This window comes from Ciconia boyciana, chromosome 2 (assembly GCF_034638445.1).
Source record: "Ciconia boyciana chromosome 2, ASM3463844v1, whole genome shotgun sequence".
Classification (NCBI taxonomy): Eukaryota; Metazoa; Chordata; class Aves; order Ciconiiformes; family Ciconiidae; genus Ciconia; species Ciconia boyciana.
This window is the reverse complement of record NC_132935.1, coordinates 73,149,161-73,172,762: the sequence shown is the minus strand read 5'-3', so window position 1 is coordinate 73,172,762 and position 23,602 is coordinate 73,149,161.

Here is a 23,602-nt window from a genome sequence, read left to right as displayed (position 1 = left end):
TTTGTTTCATAATTGTAAAAGTTCACCGCTTCCCATTGTTTCCCGTTTGGCATGTACGTGTTAACAGACTCATCAGCCAAGCAGCATACACAAAAGTATTTCAGATTAACAGCTTCACACATATCAACCACATTTTAAGTTGTGCCCACGCAGAGTCCCCAGAGTGTCACGATATCTTCTCACAGCATTCCTTGGCCTCCGCCTGCACTCATGCATAACCTTGACTTCACACAAGAACTCACTCAAGCAATGCTTTGGAGAACCAACAGCCAGTAACAGGTGACTGTACCCAACAGCCCTACTCTTTCATCTTGATCCAAAAAATATCTACACAATTACAACCTCCATACTCAGAGCTAAGGTTTTTCAGTACCCTTAAAATGCTATTTCATAGTGAGAGGTTAGTTCCATTAAAACTCAATTATAGGCTCAAAACTCAGGATAAGTACTAATGGTAGTTTAGGGCCATGACTGGGTGCTATGTAAATGCCTGTTTCCAATTTAGTTCTCTGATACAATGTCACTTACCTTTAAGCCAGTCCAGCAGAAATACTTTAACTCTCTTCAAGATCAGTGTTATTACAGCAAGTAACACTGATTTTCAGTTGGTTCTCTGTTCTCAGAGATCAAGAACTGAATATGGAGAAAAAAAAGGGCCATTTTTCTTCTCTGAGAAGACCTCTGTAGGTCAGGGCTGCACAGAAGTGCAATCAGCGAGGGTAAGAGGGAGGTAAAGGGCCATCAATCCGTAACTCCTTGGAGGTACTAAAATTACTATGATGAGAAAAAGGAGGAAGAGGATAAAAAAAGTCTTCCTACTGCCCTTTGGTGTGGAGCAGGCGAGCAACAACACAGTACAGGTTGGCAATCATTTGGCTTCTGAGGTTAAGAGAACAAAATAGCCGAGCACTGCCAGTCCTGACAGTGAAACCACGTCACTCCCCATCTTCTTTTCAGGTTAAAGAATCAACAGCAGCAGCTTGCAAGATACTGAGTTCACAAAAGCTCCTGAGATATGACTTTAAAGCAGCCGGGCCATTCCACCTGAGCCAGTAACAGTGATCATCGCAGCTGCTTCCTGCAACACAGCGCTAAGCTCCCCCCTCCCTCCACTCAAATAGGGTTGTTTTTTTTTTCTAGCCAATTCACCCAAAGGCCAAAAGTCCACTGACCTGCTTGTCAGAGTTTAAGATCTGTCTCTTCTGCCAGGTCTTTTCTGAGAGAGAAGAAACAAGGCAAAACAGAAGAGTTTTAGCTTGGTCTCAGCAACTGTTAATCAGTGCTTATATAAATGTTAAAGGGAAACCATTTTATAAACTAATCTCTCAATACACTTTCAAACACCTTTAAAAGATATTCCTCTCACTGGTAGCTACTAAAATAAGTGATTCCATTTATTCTCATTTTAGCAGGTCTTAAAGGCATAAAGAGACCCAATTAGGCTTTCTGGTATTCATACAGTTTGCTTTACTCCCAAAAAGGCAAAAATTATCTACAAAAATCCAAATATTCCTCCTCCAGACTGCCTCAGACTTCTGAGGGGAGCCAGAAGGTATTCCTCCCTGCTATAGGGGAGATCAGCAGGACAAATATACTCCCTTGCAGGGCTGCAAATTCCTGTAGCTCTCCCAACAACAGCTATCAGGAAGCAGACTATCATTCCTGCTTGACTGCTGTACAGAAGCAAGAAAACCAGAATGCTTTTACAACCTATTCAAATTGTATCCATTTATTTCAAAATGGAATTTAACTTGGGCGTACAAGAGGAAACCACAAGTCTCTCAGAGAGCAGGACAACAGGTCAATCTATGAGACAACCAAGAGTTTCACCTTGCTCCCAGACACATCTACATAGTATGACCGCTTTCCAAGCTGTCCTTTCTCAGAAATACAAGTGATCTAAACAGAACACAAATATGGGAATAATAACAAATGCCCAAATAGCCTCCCAAAATGTTAGAGAGTTCAAGTTTTTTTTGTCAGATGCATCAAATCCATCCAAAGGGATCTTAACTTAAAAGGTCATTTAAGTCTTAATCCATCTCCCAAATAATGCTTACAGATCTCCCAGGTTAGTTTCTTCCCTCCTTCCCAGCATAACAGAGAGACCTCTCTTGTAGTCACATGACAGAGCTGCATATTGTTTAAACACAAATGTTTATGGCAAGAAGCAAGTCAACTCTTGGATGGCATAGTGAACTCCAGAACAATTACTGGCGAGTGATAAAGTATTATCAAAATAGCAGCCTATTGCTGCTACAGCTGTATTTGTTATTTCAGAGTATCTGAACCACCCCAGCAGGTTTCAAAAGACAGTAACAGAAGAGGCCTTGCACTGGTGGGTACAGGACAGAATCCACTCTACTTAGGTGCTGGTTCAGGTTCAAAGAAGAAAGGTTTGGTAGCTGGAAAAGGCAGCCTGTACTTCTGGTTCTCCTGCATTTGTGTCCATTTTCTCCCCCAGTAGCACACAAAGTCAAACAGAATCAGGAAAGATGAAGAGACTCTTGTGACTTGTGTCCCAGCGTGCCTTATCAGATGTCATGGCCTACAATGGAAGCACGAGGAATTGAGGCCATGATCTCAACCACCCTTTCTGGGGCTACAAGCAACACAACCCACAGGCCAGCTCCTCAGTCCTGGTCAAACATCCAGACAGGAGTCAATGTAATGTCTCATTCAAACAGTGCCCTTACAACTCCAGAAGACCTCCTAAATGGCTTGCACAGCTGTGACCCAGGGCATAACATCAGAACAAGCTATCCCATTCATTTCTTCTGAGAAGGTTTTTGCAGACAGTGAAGGTGACCAATTACGCTTTCTGGTGCACAGGCTAGGTCAGGTTAGCAATTACCAACAGCACAGGGAACACTGGGGATGCCTACAGAACTGCAAGTATTTCTAGTCCTCTTTCCAAAAGCTGTTACAAATGCTTTCTACTATTCTCTGAAATACACTTCATTCAGCAAGAAGAAAACTATCATAAAACCATAGGATAAAATACCTTAGCCTTACGCGCTGAATTAAATTTTGAGCAGATTTTTTTTAAGAAAGAAACATAACACTGATTCAAACCAAAGTTACACTGCAGCATCTATAATGATATTTCCTTAGCTATCAGAGCCATGAAGCAAAGGTCACCATGTTGATATTCCATGAAAGCCTGCAGCATTTAAGGCATTTTGAATACTCTAAGAAATACCTCTCATTTACACAAACGTCTCCCCAAAATACCTAATGACATTGTCAGCATGAGGTGGTTATCCAACATTTCTAAGATCTATGCAAAGGTCAAAGTAAATAGAATATGTTGGAGTGCTGAGCCCAAGGGCACTCTCTGAAATGTGGCTTGAACACAATCCATCAATATGTACTTTTTCTGTTCTATTACTCACATAATCACCAGCCCTGTTTCACCATAAATCTGTTGTTCAGAAGTGTTCAAAAATGTCACAGTATTGGTCATCTGTGTCAGTTGCCCAAGAGTGATTTATTAAAATGTTTGGCTAAACAGGTCATCATCCCAATGGCACATAATAAATCAGGAAGCACCTGACAATATTGCTGTTACAATAGGTGTGACTGCAGTGCTGCCAAATATTAAAGTTGCCAGGCATTTCCATGAGAAAGCCTTGTTTTCAGTTACTTGCAGCTTTGTGAGACTGTTCAAGCTGAAGTTTTCCATTCTACAGTTCTGCCTTAGACTGACTTTTGTTTTAACATAAATTTTTAGCCAAAACAGTTCACTTGTTGTGTGAGCAGGCCAGGGTACAGTATGTTTTATTGCTGTTAAGAAAAAAACCAAGAATGTAGTCTGTTAGAAGCTCTAGCACTCATGTTTTCAAGAAGCCATCTTGACACTCAGTGAGGATGGTCTGCATTTATGGTTGTGATCCCAGCTACCTAAACATCCCCCTGGATTAGGTCAAGCTGACAGCTTGAGAAGAATTGTTTGTACTACAGTTTGCTAGGTGTTACAAGCACCATAATAGTACCATCTGCATCTTATGTGTGCCTTCTGACCAAGCAGTTGTTGCCCTATAGGTGCAGCTCCCAGCTGCTTTGGCCAGCCTGAGTCAAGGCACTGATTAAAGACTGAGAGCCTGGAAGGGGGGAGCTGCTTCTGTTAGATCTAAAGAAACAGAAGTACTGAAGAAAGTGGGACTAGTCAGAGAAGCAAGAAGCAGCTCTGTGATGCTGCCAGCAGAAACACCCATCTGAGGGATCTTACCCAGACACTGACCCAGGACTGCTGCAGCTGGGTTTGCAAGGAGGCTCAGAAGCCATTGGAGACTCTAAGGAATCATTTTATTCTGGTACTTGTGAAGTAAATTCATCAGGATTGCAGCTGCATGATAGCTTTCCAGATTTAGCTTTTTGTTATAAATTCAAACAGGAATTTGATTTGCTGGCGCCTCTGTACAGGAATCAGCATCATTTGCTGTTGTATCTCACACCCAGAATGGCAAACGATTCACAAGCAGCACCTTTATAGAATCTGCCATTATTGATTAAAATAAAATCTTACGGAATCCTCCAGAAAGCTGAGGTATGAAATAGGAGAAACAGAATGAAAAAGTCCTTTTAATAATCAACCACTAAAACAAAAACTGCATTTAGACTAGGTTAGCAATTCTAGGCATATTACCAATCCCAAAGCACCTGGGCATAAACTGACAAACAGCTACGCTCAAAGAAGGGCAATGTACTAATCCATTAGTTCAGCCTGAAGAAAACAACAGGTGAGTACCTCTGAAAAACAAGAGTCTGTACACAAACAGGCCTACTACAGTAGAGGATATAACACATCTCCCAAAGCTTGGAAGTTTGTTAGTCAAGTGCCTCAGCCTCTGCTGATAGTAGTAGTGAAAGTCTGTTAGTGACTGCTCAAATACACACACATGCCTCCAAACTGCACTGAGATCAAAACTGCCTTCCCACAAACCACCACACAGCTATGAGGGATCAAGCCCTCAGTCATGATTAAAAAAAAAGCCAAGAGGCTGAGAGGCAAAAGGAGCCAACTGCATTCTCTAGAAAAAGCTACTACCTAGATATTTAACAATATTCATTGAAAACACCTTAAATCAAATAACTTGCACAGTAACATATTACAAGGAGGCAGTGGTCTGTGGCAGGTCTGAATGACTTGTGCCTAAAGACAGAACTGAACATGAGCTCTCCCAACAATAGTGACTAGCCTTCATACTGTAGTTCTCTCATGCTTCTAGAGCTGGTTGCAAAAAGCCTTCATTGGTCATAAAGTAAATACAAACAAAAAGATTCACAACCAAGGAAACACATAATATATTCTTCCTGTATATTTGAAGCATATTACACTTAAGGAACACATTGAATCAACTTGCAACAAAACAGTTTTTAAACAACCTGTCAAATATTAAAAGCTGGGGGGCTGCTAAAATTGAGAAAGTAGTTTTGAAAGCACATACAACATCAACGGAAGGGCACAGATTCCAGAAACCAAAGTAAGGGGGGGGGGGGGGGGGGAATATCATCAGAGTTGCCTCTGATGATACCAGCTCCCAAACTTGTCTTTAAATAAGGATTTTGGACAAAAAAAATCCCTCTTGCATTCCCACTATAGCAAACACAGTGAACTTGCGTTTTGTGTTGATTAAATGTGCTCCCTCATGTCTGGGAGTACAGTTAATTTACAGCAGAGCAGCTGAGAGAGAAAACTGTACAGCAGCAGTGAGCATGCTTCAGGGCTTCCTCCTCCCAGGGAAGGAAAAAAAAAAAAAAAACAAACCACAAACCACCACACACACAAAAACAACAACAAACAAAAAACCCCAAAAAACAAAACCACACAAAAAATACTAATGTCCCATTTCCCTGAAACCATTTCAAGTCATACTCTCTGTTAGAGCATTGGGCAACATTCTCACACAGGCAGAGTCTTCTCTCTCCAGCTTAGTTAACAGCCAGTGTCCCTCAGCAACTGCTGTGTTGTGGCTCAAGGTTGTTTCTTGTCACTATCCAGAAATATACAGTGAGTACATACACTGAGAGAGAATATATACACTGAAGGCAACACACCACAAGAACCCACAGCCTAACCATATAGCTAACTCACAATAACACCCCAAGACCACGACTGTAGCAACACAAGTCAGCAAGCACAAACACATGGTTATTTAAATTTGTTCTACTTGTAGTGATGCATTTCTAATGGTCAGAGGACAAGCTATTGATGAGCAGGTATCAAAGAGAGATGCACAGTTAAACAGGTATCTCAAGTCTCAGGCACTTACCAAAAACACATTTCAACATTTCCAAACACTGTAGACTTGCCTGCATTTTCCTCTCCCAAGGCTACCCACATATAATCTAGACCTTTCCCTTTAATCAACAATTCAAGCCAAAACTTAAGTTGGAGTTTTTGGCAATCACTCCCATCCTGATACCATGCTCTCCTGTGGAATCCAGTCAGCCAATTTATTCAACACAGGATATATAGCCAGGCTTCTCAAACAAAATATTAAGGCACTTCGGTTCTTTTATTTGGTTAGGTTATACTTACCTAAGAGCAAACAAAATTTTAGCTTGGAAAAAAGTTATTCTTGTTAGTTGTGATAGTTACTTTAGAAGCCAATTTATATACCGTAAATGTGTTCCCTGTCTCTTCAAATATCACAAAAAAGCTGCTAATATACATCTGTCCAATAAAAAAGAAAAAGCAAAAAAACCACCAAACCCAACACCAGTGGTGTGTGCCCCCCAAACACTATATTACATACTTTAAAAAAAAAAAAGCTTCCTGCTAAAGACTTTCAAGATTCATTTCGTGCTTGCTACACTCTATTTGAAATAGCCTCTCTCTGCGTGTGTGTTCAGGAATCTGTCACTAAAACATCCTGGTTGTTAGGAGTCAGATACAACATGTTAATGAAAAACAGTGTGAAAAAGATAACACTATGAACAAGCCCCATTGCACACTACACTAGAAGAGGCAAATTAATCAAATTCCAGACAGGATTTAACCTGCAAAAGTAATTGCAGGCACTTATCAGCACTGCTCACACCCTTCCTCCTCCTCCTCTTTTCTGTTAGATTAGAAGTTGCAGAGAATGCACCATGACAGAGCATAGAAAACAGGACAAGGACTACAGCCTAATTGCAACCTTTTAGTGACCACACTGTTCCAAACAGAGCACATCCAGAGGTAGCTGTATATCTCCTGCTCACTGAAACAGGAAGATAATGAACTTCCATTCTGAGTTTTTTCTAACCTGCACTGGCCTTAAGAGGGGAAATGGCACTGCTAGTGTCAGACTTCTCTTGCTACCTGCCACAGAGCCCTCCTTTCAATCATGGGTCACCTGGGACTACCGAAAAATTTATGTGAAACAGAACTGATCTGCTTAAGGGCCTACTTAAAAAACCTCCCCCTCAGGAACTTTCATAACATCCTCAAGGGAATTACCTGCTTCTGAATAATAACAGATACACTAAAACAGATAATAAATTACATTAGCTGATATCACACACTGACATGCATGAAGTGCAAACAACACTGAAGGCAAGTGCAAGAAAAAAGCTGATGCTCTGATTTTTTTTTTTTGTTAAGTTTCCTGCAAGATTTCTTGCAAGACACATGGATCCTTGAAAATTCGTGTTTGTTGTTGTAATGCCTAAAAATATTTCTCATAGTATATTTAAAAATCCTGAATCCTCTGCAGATCAGTGAGACCAGTTAGAGAAAAATCTTAATTGTATTTTTTTTTCTATAGAACTACAAAGAGAAGCTACCAGTGCACTTACTCTGGACACAGTAATAGTATATAGGGACTCCCATTTCTTCGGGGGGGGGGGATTATCTGGTCTAGCTCCCCCCCCAACTAAGATAAAGCAACTTTTATAATTTGATGTGATTCATTCTATGAGTAGTGTACAGAGGAACTTGTTATCTATAGATCCAAGAGATTTACTGAATCTCTTTAAGTCAAATCCACATCTTGCACTCACACTTTACTCAAGGAAACCATAACAATATGAAATTCAATCTGTACTGCACTCACTCGCCCAGTTCTTCAAAGGTCCCTTCACTCTGGTGTTCTGGTCCTGTTCTGCACACAGCCTTTCATCTACATGCCATGAAAGAAGCCGGCACCAGTCTGGCCAGAATTTGGGAAAAGGCTTTTTCCTTCTCAGGATGAGAAACCTGGTATCACTGTATGCAGCAAGCTTAAAATCTACCAATATCAAATGAAAAAGTCAAATGCCCTTGCATAGCTAGTAGCATCAACACTGTCCCCTTGCAAAGACTGGGTCAGTGCTCCTTTTTGTAGTATGCTGGGGGGAAACAGGGGGGGTGGGGGGGGAGGATGGAGCAAGTTTTCCTAAAGGTAACATTTTCTTAAAGCCTAAAGGCTTACAGAAGTTTGGAGTCAGTCTACAGCCCAAGGGACACACCAACCTCACTGTCCTGCATAAGAATACAGCAGCTATGCCTAACCTCTGGGCCTAGACACAGACTGCCCCATCCTACCTCAAGATACTCTCCAATCTCACTAGCTGAGATGCTTTCATCACTCTCAAACTCCCTGACCTGATGATTCACACTACTGGCCTCAGAGTGCTGTTTTCTGCCAGCTATAAAAATAAATGTGAAAGCTCCCATTCTTCCTCATTAGCTGTTAGCCACCGAACTGGGTCTTCTTCAGCTGGTCTCACTGGAAACTTTCACTTCACCCTATCTAGCTCTACTCCTTTGCTTCACTCTCCTTTAAGCTGTATGCCCAAGTGAAAACACTAAATGACATTGCACAGTATTATTCTTTTGACAGCACTGGTAGCCCTAGCTCTGAACTTGCCTAGACTCTTAGTAGCAAAAAAAAATAAATCTAACATTTGCCTTGATTTTCATGAAACAGACTTTTAATGTCTCTCTGATTTAAACAGACTGTAGCCCTGCTACAACAACTCATACACAAAACCTGCCAAGTTTTCCATTGCTTTTCCTCAGGATCTGAGGCTGCCATCCTGACAGGGTCCTAGCAACATGCAAGCTCTGCGTCTGACATGCTACTCTTATCTTTTCCACAATGGATATATAGGGCCCCTTGCTCTTGTTCTTGGATAAACATGGACTATTTCCCCTCTCTGGAGGATCCATTCTGCATCCTTTGCACATGACGCAAAACCATCCTTCCTTCCTTTCACATGCAGGTTCCCATCACATCCACCTTCCTGAAGGCATGAATGGCCATTCACTGCACACCAGTTTTTCCTCAGGTAGCCACAGAAGTACCGTTATCTCTTATTATATGGCAAAAATCAGTCAGTGTCAGAAGAAAGGCCAGTTCTTTCCAAAGATCCTACCTGTATTTCCTTTTACAGCCTCAGGAGCTAACTACCCAGTATACTGTACAGACCTGGAACAACATTATACTTTACTTTTTTTAAAATTCATTTTGAGTCATGCACAAGGACATGCATGAAATACCCTCATTTGCACTACCAATGCAAAGGATTTCTCTGGGATTTGAAGCTAGGAAAACTGCATTAGTACCTAACATGTTTTCTTTAAAGCCACATGAGTTTTATGACTATCATCACTAAGCAAAAATAGTAATTAGAAATAATTACTGCTTTTGTTTTCTTATGGACACACTGAAACAGATTAGTTTGCTAAATGTTATTTAGTATTAATATTCCTATCAGGACTGCTTAATATCCAAGAAGATCCCACTTGATTTCAAACATTCTTGCTGATGTTCAAATGAAAAGCTATTTAGAAAATGATGCTTCAATTACAATTAAAAAAAACCCAAACCTTTCAAGGAAACATTTCATGTTTGAATAGCTAACTGGAGGCATCAACCTAGTTGCCTGTGGCTGTTGCGTTACTCGTGCATTACCCAGAAATCAAGAATATGTGTTCAGCAAATCACCCTTTACGGTTTAATGTGTATATGAATAATGCAAGAATAAAAGGTTACCTGGTTTTGCTTCTTTTTTTGCCATCAACACTCCATCTCTATTTGAATTCCAGAGAGTAAGAAAGAATCCACCATGTTATACACTGCTTGTATAGCTGCCCCATTTTCACATGCACACACGGAGGAAAGACCACCTTACAGCAGAGTCCAGAACTCACGCCAGTAAGATACCAGCATCATCTCGAATACCACGCCAGCATCAATAATGACATTTTACTGTGTGCCTTACTGCTTATTACTGAGTGTTTAGGAAGACAGCTGCACGTTACCTTCGCTGTGCCAAGCTTCCCATGAACCTTCTCTGCAGGACCCACTGTCTCTATATACAAGGCTTTGAAGGTGCACCTGGTTCTCCTCACAAACTGCCCAGCACAATCCCATGCTAATTCCTATCAGCTTTTAATTCCAAGAATACTTATTCTTAGGTGGCATAGATAAGCCTGGGACAGACAATAACTTCTCCTTCCTTTCTTTTCCCTCCTCCCCATCCGCTGCCTCCACTGCTGTATTTCAATTGGTTTCACTGAGGAATCCATGGGGAGTGAAGGTTCAATCTCCTCTCCCCCAGCTAAATAGGCCATAATGCATTTATGCAGTCTCCAAATAAACTGTACCTTTATTTGCACTTCTGATTGCCAAAAGAATTACTTTTGTCCTTCCCTGTCACACATTATGAGGAAGCTGTGGCACTACACAACTGACGCCAAGTAATTCTTCCAGTGATCTCCTGCTACTTTAGAGACTTAGACCGGATGACTCCCATTTTTCCCCTCAGTCTTCGGAAAGCAACAGGCAACAGCTATCTGATAAGCACCATCCTGGTTACACAGCTCTTCAATTATTTAATAACAGGCTCCCTCCCCACTCTGCCAGAAACATGCTAGAAATACAGCTGCTAGGTTAGCTACAGAATACACTTGAACTATACTAGCTTATTTCCAACTGGAGAGATAAACAAGGAGTGATATTACACAGCAGGGCCTTTCTGCAGTGTGCAGTAACAGTGTTTGGAGACTATTCACATGTCTAAGAGGATACCGGACTGTCTCAGAGATGGACAGTCTTATCCATAGTTCCAGCCAAGCATTATTTTGGGACTTGTTTTTTTGTTGTTGTTGTTGGTTGTTTGTTTAAGGACTGAAGACATGAACGTTAATTAACACTAAGAAACCATCAGCCTCATGTATCAGGGGAAAACAGCATAATATAGTTTTCTCAAGCATCTGGAGGGACCAGATTCTTTTCCCTATTTACTGTGTTTCTTATGGCAAATGTTTTCAACCTGCTATGAAAGAGACAAACGGCACTTACAGAATGCCTCAAGCAATGGGCAGATAAACTTTTTTTGTATTATTCTCTAATATGGAACTATAGAGTATGCAATGCCTCTGACAAAAAAAAAAATCTGTATAGACAGCATCTCCCATTAATTGCACAATTCGCATCACTTGCTCTAGGGTATCTTTCACCATAACTACTTTTTCCAAATTCATCCAGTAAAAGGAAAACACTGTCCTGCTAGGATGACAAAAGTCTTGCAACAAAAACATCTTTATTAAACTCCATGGCAGAGCCAGAGCAGCTCTCTAAAAACAAAATACTGATTAAGAAAACTCTCAGCAACCTGATTACATAACAGATTACCCACACAAGACCAGAAAATCTTGCATTCCTGCACTCTCTCAGGCTTTCCCACGTAGCCTTCTGCACAATACATTTATCACAATCCCACTGCAAAAGAGCAACCCTGTATTAACCGAACATTAAGCCAGCACTGCAATATTCCAGAGGTGCATAACCTAAGGCTAGATCTTCAAACTTAGCCCTGCTGCTTTGAATGCATACATTACAAAACAGAATAACCATACAAGAAAGCATTAAAACGCAGTCAGACCAGTATGCCCGTCATACATCTCTTTTCCCAGTTCTACAGAAGCACAGAACAGCTCCCCCTCAGATCTATGACCTAATCTGTCCTATGCACAGTCAGCAGTCAGATGTCCATCAAATTCTGTCATTCTGCCATGCCTCAGTAACGCTGGGCAAAGGAGTTCATCTCTTCTTGCTTTCTAGCTTATCACACAGGTGTACAGACAATGGCAGTCATTTTGTTTTAGCTTCTAGTCTGACACACTCACTTTACCTTTGTGCTCTGACATTTTACCTCCATGATTTCCATCTGTTCCTCCTCCAGTTCAGCTGTGTATCCCTGTCCTCTTCCTTACTAGGCTGAAAAGTGTCTCTGTTTTATTAATGTGTCTGTCTGACCTAAATGCTCCTCAACACCTGTCTGCCTTTCTCAGCTCCTAATTTAAATAACTTCCAACCACTAGTCTGTTTTCTCTGCCAGAAGTTGCACCCTGGCTAAATGAGAATTCATCCAAATTTGACAGGTAAAAGAAAGAAGCAGGATCCTGCAGATGTGTCATTTAAAACAAATGCAGTTCTACTTTTTCAAAATTAGAAATATATTTGATGAATACATTTTTATTTCCTCGACTGCTCACCTTCTCAACCCCAAACAGTATTTTTAAATATTTGTTTTAAGAAAAAATTGATACTGTAGAGGTCAGCACAAAATAAGCACAGTGTCTTTGCAGCTGAGTTCATAACATGAAGAATAATTGTCAATTAAAGCATCAGTCCCAAGGAAAATACTATTTTGACTTTACCAGTTTAGATAAGAGGTAATGCCTATGTTGGCATTAGGCCATCTCTTCAGCGATCAGCTTTCTACCTTTGGAAAAGTCATGTGAGTGATCCTACCCCTTCAGTTTCTTCATCTGCAGATGATGTACCCTTTTTCCTCCCTCTCTATTTTGTAGCAGTGCAGACTAGAATGTCAAGGTGCCAAAGGCTCTGGTTACATACAGTTATCCTAAGTTACATAGCTATCATTGCCTAGCTTTCTGAAACATAAAAAATAAGTCTCAAGTTTTCTTTGATGGAGAAGGCGCTAACACAAAGAAAAATCGTATTTTGAGCCAGAGATACATGTAATAGCAGCACAAGACACACAGTAGAGCCCAGTTCTGTAAGCACAAAGCACTTCCCAACACACCACTAAATATAACATCAAAGCATAAAAAAATGGCACTGAAGTGCTAAGCACTGAGGCAGCAAATACTTCCCTCGTGATCAGTACTGAAGCTCTCTATCATAATTTGAGAAAGTCTCAAAACTCAGCACATGTTAATGGGTCATAAATATCCAGCTGCTCAGGGATAGCTAGTTTGCCTTGCATACAAGCTGTTTCTACAAGTGTCCACAAAAACAAATGAAAGCCTACTAAAACGGCTGGGAAATGAGAGCCTACAAAGCTACTTGCCATCTACACAGAGGACAGAAGGAGGTCAAATTCAAACCATCACAAGAGAGAAGAAATGGAGAAGTGCCTGGCAGTACTATGAGGGAGAAGGAAAAAGTTCAGTCTAGTCCCGCAAAGATAAACAAGCAGCAAAGAATAATGTGGAGGGGAAGATAAAGATCCTAGTGATCTGCTAAGCAACTAGCAAGAAGGTGGGGAGGAGAGAAAATGAAAATTTATCTGGGACTCTTCAGGTTCTCTCCAAGATAGAATAAGATCACAGCTCTGCACACACAGCTCCAGAGGCTGTTGGCTTCTCCTTCCTCACAATGCTCTTTTCAGTAGCATTCCAGGGTCTTAAAATGCTTTTCTTTGAAAGATATAACACAAAGATATACAAAGAAATAACAGTTTTTATATTCTTTAAGTGCTCAGAACACAGAAATATGACAAATCCTCATACTGAATCAAAGGTTTTTTAAAGCATACTACCTGTATGCAATCCTCCAATTTGGTTTCAGAATATTTGAAAGTCAGTGCTAGAGGTGCTGACTGATAGTTTTTTGGCAAATAATTAACAGTGAATTGTTTTAAATAAATTTAATAATGAGCTGAGAAGTAAGACTTCCTACTCTCCTTGCTTAAAAAAAAAAACTTTACTGCTAGCAGAGGTTGTTACAAGTCATGCATTTAATAGGAAAGACATAAATATTGATACATACATACAGCTTTAAAAAAAGCACTCTTTTCTAAACTGTATGAAGCACAGAGAAGAAAAAAATCCATGAAGATTCATGAATAAATTTTTCTTGTGAAACTACAAATGTCAGAATAAGGAAATTAATTTTGCCCTATTATCTAAATTGAAATCATCTGAATATCACAGCAAATAGTGGACAGAACTCCTCCACTGCTAATATCTTTCTGGATCCTCTTTAATGGATGAGGACATATCGGCTCTGAAAATCAAGAAACATATCCTTCTTTTTTCTCCATTAGAGAAAACAAGCCTGATTAGTAAGAACTTGTACTTAAATCCCATTCTGCAAGTAGCCAGGAGAGCAGAAACAGAGTTAACAAATGTCATAAGTTTCAGAAAATACTTGTAATTAAAAGTAGAAGAGGAAGTGAAACAAATTAATTCCTGAAAATACTTTTTTTTTTTAAAGCAGCCTTGTTAAGTTCTTCTACCTAAGCACCTTCCTCTCAGACTGACCTTCCTAGAAGATAAACACCTTATTCAAAAAGATCAGGTTATGCCTCTCTCATACCAATGCCTTCCACAATTTTCACACTAGCATACTTAGGTTACAGTAAGATGGGATGTAACCAAGACAAACCTCTAGCAAGGACAATTTCACCTGATCAGTCTATAATAGCCCTATGAGTTCATCAATAAAATACTGAATAAAGGAGAACCAGATGACATTTGGTGATGCAAAATGAATTGCATTTATTCCTGGCCATTACAGCTGGCCAAAAAAATAGGATACGTAGGCATGGGAGAAGGCATAACATGAATATTGTTATCCCTATCACAGTTTGTTGCACCTTAGGTATGATACTCAATTCAGATAGCAGAATGGGTTAAAATGCTGGTCAATGACAAAGATTGGGACTTTGATGAATCAAAGAATTGTGAAATTTACTTGACAACACATTTGCATGACTGATGAATGGATTGGAAAAGGGGACACTATTCACTCATCCCACAGAAGACAAAGGGACAAACAAAATCAAAAGGTTCTTTAGTCACTCGCAATGAAAGGAAACATTACAAAGAAGCCACAGAAATCACAAACACTGAAGGAAGCAAGTCCGACATTTCATACACATGGCTACACTGACTAGAATCATACATCAAAGAACAGCACAAGATACAGGAGGAGCTCACAAGCTTCTCGAAGCCACCCTTCTCGAAGTGCAGTGGGCACTGGAGCCAGTGAAGTTCTCTTAAGGAAAAGCATAACTACAAACTAGATACCACTAAACATCTCCAGCTGTCAGAGCGGGCAAGCCAGTAGAAGATGAGACAGCAACAAATACTCTTCGTGTACCCACCTAAAAAGGTCTAGTAAAATAAAAAACTGTCATTTTCCTGTTGTTGCATTACCACAGGAACCAGTACATGACCAACATTTGCTCCTAACAGTGCAAATGAATTAACCTATTTTATAGCAAACCCTAACACTACAGGTACATTATCTGCAATTAAATAAATCAGCAACTCTGGAATAATTTTGACCTCCAAAGGGTTTCTGTACATTTACGCAGATCTATAGCTAAATATCCTTTAGCCTGTAGAGCTCCTCAATATATTCAATAGGTTCAGCCAGACACTTCTCACCTTGCATTTTGGAGCCACAGTGAGCAAGAAAACTGGGCATCTTTAGGAGATGCTGGTGGGTACTGTCACAGAGGTACACTCAAACTAACTCAAATGAGGGACAAGCTCAAACAACTTTATTTCACAAAACCACCAAAACCACAGGACAGAAACCAATGAGAAACAGGGATAAACTGAAATCAATCAACACTCCAATAACATTTAACACCTAACAGGTTCGAGGTGTCAGTCAGGGTATTGTTACTACACAGCAATACACACAAGAATGATGATCCAAAGTGTGCGTGCACACTCACTCACAAAGGGGGAAACTCTCTCTCTTGTGGGTACCCAGAAGATACAGTCGCTCACCTGGGGGGTGCGTGTGTGAGGGCTCACTCAAGGGCATATCCAGAAGAAATCACTCACCGCAGGAGGTGAGGGCACTCAATCCCAGGAAGTTTCCTTAGGCAGTGTCCCAACCCAAGGGGAGAGGTCCCAAACGCACGCCTGCTGGTCCGAGAAGCCCACACTCAAAGGGCGCCTCCGGCAGCGCCCAATTTATACCCTGGGTTGCACCTGAGCTGTGCTCATAATTGGTCACGATCTAGAAGCTTCTCCGAGCCAAGGCGCCTCATTGGCTGTGGACCCTGTCAGGTGACCAAGGGGTCCCGCCTCTCCTGCTCCCCCTGCTAAGGTGTGTGCGTGCCAGGGGGCACGGCAGAGCACAAAAAGCGCGAAAATGAGGCGCGAAAAGCCGGTGACCGCCATGTTAAAAGCCCCGATCTTTACCGGGGGGGGCACAGTACAAAACAAAACACCCTCTTGACAAGACAGCCATAAGCTTTTCATTTCAGCACTCAAGTGTATTTATTCATCTGAGAACCAGGGAACGCTAGATATTAAGTGTCCTGCATAGATATTGTTCCTGTATTAACTGCACTACACTAGAAGTACAGATACCAGCATTAACAGTGACCAGGCTTGCTCAGGCACCAGAGACCATGAAATCTCATCCGTTTGCTGCTTTATCTGAGGCAATTAGCTTTGCCGAGAGGCAAAGTCTATTAGCTCAGAGTAATGCTGTGCTTACATCATCAAATTACTTCCAAGACCTCATGTGTTATCTCTGCAGAGAACTGTGATGAGCTGCATGAATATATGAACCTACTCAGGAAGCACTGTATTATACTATGCTACAAGATTTAGACTGACCTCAGAGGATACTCACCCTTATCATCATAACTATCTTCAAAGTAACCACACACGAAGAGTGCAAAGAAGCTGACAACAAGGAAAAGAATGGAGTTGGCTTTAGACTAAAGAAATGGTAAGGAGCTACCCGCAGACAGTCGCCACAGGAATAATATCTTTTTTTCAGTCTTAGTTTTCCCTCAGCAAAGTCATTACATGCATACACACCCCCCACCCCCCCCCGCCCAATATGCTCAGATTAAAACAGATAAATATTTAAACCTGATTTACAGATAATGCTTGCACATTTCTGGAAGAGCTCACAGCTTTTTTTCTGTGCTCTAAAAATTAAGAGAAATGCCTGAGTGTATAGCTTTCTCTTCCTCTACCCCATGACTTCTACCAGTCACTGGCATTCAGAGGTGACCTAAACAGACTTGATATATTTCTGGTAACTATGAATGCTAGACTGTATTAATGATGAGGCCTTTCATTGATCCACTGCAGCTTACTAAATAAAACAGAATGAATATACTGCATATGAGGCTTTGCCCAGAAGAACAGGGATCAGGATTCAAAATAGATCTAGAAGAACAGCTTGTAAGGGACAGAAAGACAGAAAAGAGTGAGAGGAGTCAAAAGAGTTCTCATTCCCTTGTCAGCTGCTAATTCTTACTTCAAATAAGTAGATTTTACATACTTACTAAGGAAGATCACATAATAGATAACAGTTTATTTCATTTTAACTTTTTTTTTTTGCTATTATTAAACAAGAATTATAATTAAATAACATTTCCTTGAGTCCTCATTCTGTATTCTGCACAGGCAGGAGTGCCAGGTGGCACCACCTATGAGGTCAGCAGAAGAGAGCTGCACGCATTTCTTGAGCTTTAGTAAGCCATACATGATTTGATGCCATATGTTGCTCACAAAACAGTTTTTGAAGTACAGTAATAACTCCTTTCTTATAGCCCCAAATTTAGATGAGAAAAACGTTGGGTTGCTCAGAGCGTTAAACAAATAAATAAATCTTGATTACTGCTCTGATATATATATATGACCATCTTGTCACACCAGTCCTCTTATTTCTTTTCCTTGACCTTCAGCTGCTCTGTGATGTTCTTCTGAACTTCAGGCATCCTTCTGCTTCTGAAGGTGGAACATGTGACCTTGGAAATAAAGCTCAAGGACAACAAAACCCACAACTTAGTGTAATTCTGCAGCTTTCTTTAAACAATATGTAAAGCAGGAAGGAAAGCCAGTCACCTCTATATTTTGAAAAGCATCACACCTGACCCAAAGCCTCACACAGGAATCATTTTCCCTCTGATTAAAGTCAAGGAACTTACACATTCTGAAAATAAAAAAGGAAAACTTATTCCATGCAAGAGCCCTGAAAGCATTTTTGCTACTGCTCCAATTATTCTCACATTAAAAAAAAAAAAAAAAGCAGCTATTGACCACTCCATATTTAAATGGGAATTCACAACCTTTTATCTCCTAAAACTTTTGTTATGTGTCTGTACTAGTTTAAAAAACATCAGATCTGGAAACAAGGCATGCAACTACCATGATTCACGATACAGCAGACATAAGACAGCTGACATAGTTCCAGTTTGTTGTAAAGGTTTTTTTGCCTGCATTTATATTGCATTATTACCTCCTGTCACAAGAATCTGGTTGAATATTTCATCCAGGCTCTAACACATCTTCAGTTGCTCCCCAAAGAACAACCTTAACAACCCATTCCGCAACATCTGTCAGCCACACAGGCTGGAACAACAATGTTTTCAACACTCAGCCTTGCAGACACATCTGCTGGAAACAACTGGCTGAACTGAAAACCATTGCTTGGCTTCTGAAGAGCACCTTAGGACTTTTCAAATCCACTCAAGAGAGCTATGTGGGTGCACATGCACACACAGAGGACTAATGATGATGATGATGAACATCCATCCTCCTGCCTATTACAAAGTTTTCCTCCCATTTCCACTATCCTAGCTGACAAACTAGTGAAAGATTTCCTAAGCACAGTCTCCCAGCATAACCTCTGCAGATCAAACATACCCAGGAGCCTGTAACATACTCACACAAAGAGTTTACATACACAGAAATCCTGAATGCAAAATTACATACCTGTAATATAATGCAAACAAACTATCCCTCTCCTACATAAGGAACACCTACATAAGTACAGTAAGTAATTTACTATAGTAAGTTTTTTGTTGCTCTTTGAATGCAAGTTGTACTACATAAAGATTTTAGGAGTAGACACAGTGGATGTTCCCATGTCCACCCACTCCATGAGTTAAGTTAATAAGGAAATCAAAAAAGCAAGCTGCAGGACTGTGGTACACCACAGGATACTTAGCCCCGGCAGGAATCCTAGTCAATGGTTAATACAAGCAAAAGCAACCCCAGCTAATAAGGAGGCATCATGGTAGCATTTGCAGCACAAAAATTATTTTTGGCCTAACTACTTTCATTTTCACTTCTTTCTCTTCCAAGACAAGACTGTCTCTAGATATTTTTCCAGATTAAAAATCAGTTCAAAGTTTTCTGAAAAATTCCAGGAAAGTTTTCCAAGAGTGCTGCTACTTTTCACTGACCCCCAATGTTAGCAGTGGATACATGAATTACCAATTTACAGAGCCCCACATTCCAGCTAGGATGCTCCAAATTCCAAAGCACGAGCATAAAAATGGATACTAATATTACCTTGATAATTGATTCCAAAACAACAATGCTGTACATGTGCTAATGGCACATCTGTCAAGGGATAAAGCAGGAAGAAGCACAACCTACAATTCACTTTACTATAGCAAGCTTTCTTAAACTTGGTGGAGTAGGAATAGGTTATACTGGAATAGTCAATAGAAGAAAAAAATGGGTGGATTTTCCTGACAATATTCAGAGTACACCCAAGTCCCAAAGTGAGTGACTTAGTTTCAATAAGGAAAGTAAGGAACTAGAAATAGAGTGATAAAGATTATCTGGGGGGGGGAGAGCAGTAGATTTATTTATTAATCAACTTATTTTAAGCTATTTGAGAGCTGACCTTCACACAGTGGAAGGGCTCATATGACCTGAGAGCTAAGCCAACAGGTCCTTTGACTTCCAGCAGAACAAGGACTAATAGACAAAGTAAAACAGCCTCCTGATGCTCATAGTAAAAGGCTTGAAGACAAATCACTCCCTTTAAAATCAACAGATACACAAAATATGACAGCTATTCCAGGAAATGGCATGACAGCTATGGATGGTATACACTCATCTACACTTCAAGAAACATCCCACAGCCTGGGAAGGAGTCAGGAGTACAGTAAGATACTTGCCTACTAAAATAAGGGTAAAAATACTGAGCCCACCAGCATGAAGAACTCCAAACCCAGCCTCACCCCTAGAGCTGTGCTTCTGTTGCTATAGGATGAACTTAGCAGCATGTCTGCTTGTTGTTCAGCTCCAGGCACCAATGGGTAAGGCAAATCCCTCATCTTCAGTTAAACTTGCTATGGTGCTGGCACTACCCACATTCCCAAGACAGCAATTTCTCCCCAACTTTCTGAACCTCACACTCACTCCTCACAAGCTTAGGAGAGCTTGAGAGAAGCCATAGTGCTGCCCTAGAAACGTGAGAAGAGACACAGCTGAAGGAGAAGGACAGGAACGCCTATGTCCTCACCTACAAAAGTTTTAAAGCTATTCTTTAATCCACAAACATGTAACAGCAGTCTTGCTCTTGATTAGGTCTAGCCATCACACAAAGTGAAAAAGCCAGATCCATATTGCTCTTGGGACATTGCAGGAACACTAAATTGGAAGGGTATCATCTGCACATGCACCAGTACTCAGCATCTCTCCAAGCAACCTTGCAATGCATGTGCATGACACCAACCAGCAGCTTCTCAGTGACACTAGTTTAACCTGCTCAAAATTGCAACTTCTAGATTCACACATTCACAAAAGTAGCTTTTATTTCCTCCTGTTTAAAGTAATTAAATAAATATTGCTGAGCCTCATACTGATAAATAAAGGCTCAAAAACATGACCGAGACACAGTCTCAACATTCAAAACAAAACAAAAGGCAAATTATAAGAACCTGATCTTATTAAAATCTTGTGATTTTTAGCCCAGTGTATTGAGTCCAGGTTTTCAAATACGGCCACCAACACTATGTTAACACAGGTTTCCAGTGTAATTGTCCTTAAGTCGTTATTGTTTCCAAAGACAAAACCTTACAATAAAGTTTTGATGTTCAAAGATCCCAAAAAATGGAAGGCCTAAAAAACATGTGTCTCCCCAGCAGTAATATTCCCCAGAGTACTAAAATCCATGCCAAACTCAACAAAAGACAGCTTGCATCACAGATATATAAACTGTTTTAGGATACACGGACAATCATATGCCATGCAGTATTACTGGCATGATATCTGAGAAAGCTTCCACTGACCAGATGAGCCGCTGGCCTAGAGCTCAAAACAATCCTACAAGACCACCTCAGAAGGTAGGGAGGGACTTGGATGACACACCTGTGCTGAGCTTCATGCATAACTGTTTAAGCAATTAAAGTACTTGAGTTAGGTACCTGAGGTGCATCCATATTGCACTGCTTCCCCAGCATTAGCCATGCCCCAGGAAAGCCCAGAGCTTCGCTGATGTTAGGACACTGAGGACTGCTTACACTAGGCAATAAACTGATTAATTATGTCTTCACACCTCCATTTATTTAGGGAACCGTTACAATCCCATCCACATACTGTGTTGCTCTGCCCTTATGTACAATCTGTTTGTAACAGAGCCTCACTTGACAGAATTAGGAGTATTTTCTCCCTTAGCAGGTACCACAGACTTGCTAAAGAGAGTTGGGGAGGGTCTACTAGTGCACTCAGAGTTTCTTCAACATTAGTACACCTTCATCCATTAAACAACTCTGATACCCATTTCTGCACATGAACAAGCTTTAAATAAGCAGCTTCTCTGGTCTATCATTACCTTTTCTTCCATTTCTGTGTGACTCCTCCTCTTCCCCGTCAAATGATAAGAACTTCCCAGAGATTTTTTTTTTTCAGATGGGCTCAATATCAAGCAGAACAGAGCAGTGGGAAAAACACATGCATTATGAAATTTTGCAAAGTCTGCCAAATTCCAGTTTATGGAGGAACTTAACAGAAATTCATCTGAGTAATATAAATTACAGAGGCTTTCACTAGCAAAAGCAATAGAGTCAGTGGGTTGTTTGGTTTTTTTGTTGTTGTGTTTTCGTTTTTTGTTTGTGTTTTTTTTTTTTAAATCTTTCAATCTGTTCCTGAGAGGGAACCATACCAACTGGGGACATGTTACACAAAGTTGGTAAATATTGTAACAATTAGCTTTGCATACATCTGATTACTTGTGGTGTCTATTTGCCTTGTAGGTACAGAGGAAGCAGCAGAGGATAAACTATAGCTTATACAGTTCTCATTGCCCTTCCTATCCTTGCCCCCCTCTCCCTGTGTGTGTTGAGGGCTGCTGAGCTACAGCTCCAGATGTAATGCCAGCATGGTTCCATGAATCAAACAAAGGGTGTGCAGACAATGCTGTGGAGTAGCAATATCAGAGCTCCCTGCTCCCATCTCTCCCACAGGCTATGAATGCCTCAATCCTCTAACCTACTTTGCTTTTTACTGGCCTGGCAGTTTATCAGCTGCTTTGCTCCCAGTAGACATTAGAACAACACAGGACTGGTTGAATATTCAGAGAATCACAAAAAAAGGTCTGGGAGCTCACCCAAGCCTGTCCCCCTGCCTCAGGGAAGACCAGCTAGACACCAACCATTCATCACAGATTTGTCTCACCTGTTCTTACCAGCCTCCAATGAGGCACTCAAGCTTTCCTAAACAGCGTAATCCAGCAGTGAGCTATCTTTCTGGCTATTTTTCTCACCTAGGCCTACAGAAATCTCTCATGCTACAATGTGGTCCCATTATTTCTTGCCCTGCCCACCACAGCCACAGAGAACAGACTGTTCTTTTCCCCTTTCTCATTGTCTTTTTCATATTGCAGTCTTCTGTTAAGTTTGCTCCTGAGAGCAAAATCTCACAGGTCTCCCTTGCTGGTTATACTCTGGATTCTCCATATTTTTCTTTGGGCTCGGAGTCCCAAACAGGACATCACACTATACAGAAGACTTAGCAATACTGACTGTTAACGTTACTATTCATGCATTACATGCATCTCTCCGATCTCTGTTTTGCTTGCGCCAGTATGAATATCATGATTTGGCAGCAGTTGTGAAAACACACTTTTTTAAAAAAAGCCTGTGCTTCCCTTACAGGAAATCTGAGGGAAGCAAAAGCATGTTAGAGGATATGCTACACATTATACCACCAAAGTTCAGAGACTGAAGAAGCAGAGCTTAAACTTACAAAAAGGGAATATTTGGTTTTGATTTGAGCAGGGTTAGGATAACTTATTACCACTAACATCATCTTGTTCTTCAGCAGCTGGAACTAGAGCCAGCATGCTGAGCATCTTAACCTGACATTCCAGTCTAGTCCCTCACTATACTGACTGAGCACATTTCTGATGCCTCTATTGGTGCTTCTAAAAATGGACATCACAGCATAGTTTTGTAAGCCCAGTGCCAAGTCCCACACTACGACCACCTCTTCTCAAGCATGGTCAAAATCTGTGAAGTAGCTGGATACGAACAGCTCCCAGTTTCTTAGCTTCTCTTGGAGTGCATGCCACCTTCCATAACAACTGTTGGCAGCACTGAAGGGGCAAGTGGAATATAAGGCACCTTAAGTCACAACAGAGGGAACTGCAGC